Source organism: Amblyomma maculatum, chromosome 4 (assembly GCF_055883805.1).
Source record: "Amblyomma maculatum isolate TAMU_Amacu chromosome 4, ASM5588380v1, whole genome shotgun sequence".
Lineage (NCBI taxonomy): Eukaryota > Metazoa > Arthropoda > Arachnida > Ixodida > Ixodidae > Amblyomma > Amblyomma maculatum.
Genome location: NC_139347.1, coordinates 131,535,973 through 131,538,338, shown reverse-complemented (window position 1 = coordinate 131,538,338; position 2,366 = coordinate 131,535,973). Strand labels below are relative to the sequence as shown.

At 44.9% G+C, this 2,366-nt stretch overlaps 1 non-coding gene across 1 annotated transcript; it reads right to left on the bottom strand.

Moving 5' to 3' along the window:
* Nucleotides 1–389: 389 nt before the first annotated feature.
* On the bottom strand, nt 390–460 carry TRNAG-GCC (transfer RNA glycine (anticodon GCC)). The gene has a single exon. It is a non-coding gene; the product is annotated as a tRNA-Gly (tRNA).
* Between the last annotated feature and the right edge of the window lie 1,906 nt (nt 461–2,366).

Sequence of the window (2,366 nt, the reverse complement as noted above, 5' to 3'; positions counted from 1 at the left end):
AACCACCGACGCCGCAGAAACAGGTGGTGCTGTAAAACAGTACTGACAGGGCTATGATAGACAACGGAAAGTAAGAGCGAGTGCCGTAAGAGCCAAATAAAACTATTCAGTATGGTATACACGCACCAGTGGCCCACTAGGAAGTTGAAGCAAATAAAAAGAAACTGCGTCGGCCGGAAATCGAACCCGGGCCACCCGCGTGGCAAGCGAGTATTCTACCACTGAACCACCGACGCCGCAGAAACAGGTGGTGCTGTAAAACAGTACTGACAGGGCTATGATAGACAACGGAAAGTAAGAGCGAGTGCCGTAAGAGCCAAATAAAACTATTCAGTATGGTATACACGCACCAGTGGCCCACTAGGAAGTTGAAGCAAATAAAAAGAAACTGCGTCGGCCGGGAATCGAACCCGGACCACCCGCGTGGCAGGCGAGTATTCTACCACTGAACCACCGACGCTTTTTTTTTTTTTTTTCTTTATTGCCGTGAAACAAAAATACACATGATAAAAAACGTCAACTACACTTGAGCTAACGCGTAAGTGGCTAAAATCTTTTCAAGTGCACTAACTCATCAAAGAGACAATGCCATTGTGGCGGATCCTGCTGCCTCATGAAAGTTTCACGTATATAAACAGCACTTTCAATAAAGTTTTCACGCGAAGATCGTGTATCTATATCTGCATGATGCACCTGCATTCGTGTTTTCCACAAACTATGGAGGCCAAGAAGCATAATTAAATAATAAGGTGCATCATCGTTCTGCACTGGTAGAAATCTTATACCGTAAGGAGTTAATGGAAGCTCCTTTTTAATTGTCCTTTGGAGGACGTCCCATAGAAATACAGCATCCCAACACTGTAAGAAAACGTGTTCAATTGTTTCCGGTTTTTTGCACAACAGGCAATTTGTTGTCCATGGGACGAAGATACCTTTTTCATTCAGCCAGGTTTTAACAGGGAGCGTATTAGAGTGAAGTTTGAAAAGGAATGTTTTAGCTGATGGCCTCACGGGCATCTTCTTAACTCTTTTCAAAACGTCCTGCCCTGGGCCTCCACAGTGTAATGCCCGGTAAAAAGGCACAGGCAGCATCACATCAATGAGATCTTTATACAGTTTTTTTCTAGGAACGTTGTAAAGGTAATCAAAAGAAAACCGCACTTCAAGCAACTTGCACGAAAAAACAACCTCGCGCAGGTAGCCAGTCACAGTACCAGGCATGTTTTCACATGACACAATCCATTCAGGGAGCAGCCTCTGTAATCGCACTTGCATCACGGTTCTTAAAAAGGTATCTTTTTGATCACGGAGGAATATAAATCGCGAAACCACCTGACGCAAGAACAGATGTGCAAGGCCAAGCCCGCCCCTTTTAACAGAAATAAACAAATTCGTCCGGGCGGTTTTTTCCCATGTGGATGCCCAAATAAAAACAGCAAAAACGCGGTGCATTTTCTGAATTGAGGTTCGTGAGACACACAACACATTCATGAGGTACCACAGCCTCGAAATAAGAAAAACATTGCAAATAGAAGCGCGCGAAAATATTGAGAGTTGCCTTCCTTGCCAGGCATCCGCTTTTTCTTTCGCTCTGGATGTTTCTTCCATCCAGTGCACGTTGGGATCTTGATAACATTCTAAAGGCACGCCTAGATATCGTGTTGGGAGAGCAGACCATCGCAGCTTACAGAAGAAATCAGGTGTCACGTCCCAATCACCGTGCCAAAACCCAGAGCTTTTCTCCCAATTGATCTTACATCCCGTTTGATCACAAAATGTTTGGACTACACTCGTGGCTTCACAAATGCTCTTTCTAGTTGCACAAAACACTGCTATGTCATCGGCATATGCTAGCATTTTCACGTGTGCTGATTGCAGCTTGAACCCTAAAATGCGATCGCTATCAATGATAGCCAAGCAAAGTGGCTCTAAATACAGTGCAAACAGCAGGGGTGAGAGTGGGCAGCCCTGCCTTACCGATGAACGTACTGCGATGCTGTCAGTCAGTTCACCATTCACTATAATACGGGTCGTGCAGTTCGCATACGCCATTTTAACACCCTCCACTATGACGTCACCAAGGTTAGAATGCTCCAAAATGGAAAACAGAATTTCGTGAGAAACACGGTCAAAGGCTTTCGCCAAATCTAACTGCATCATGGCTATCTGACCACCGAGTGCATCAACACATTCTAGTACGGTTCTTGCGACATGTATATTCGTGGCAATGGATCGACCCTTGATGCCGCACGTTTGATGAGACCCAACCAATTTCTTTATTACGCTTTGCAGTCGTTTTGCTAAAACCTTCATGTACACCTTGTAGTCAACATTGGTGAGGCTAATCGGTCGATATGACCCCACCA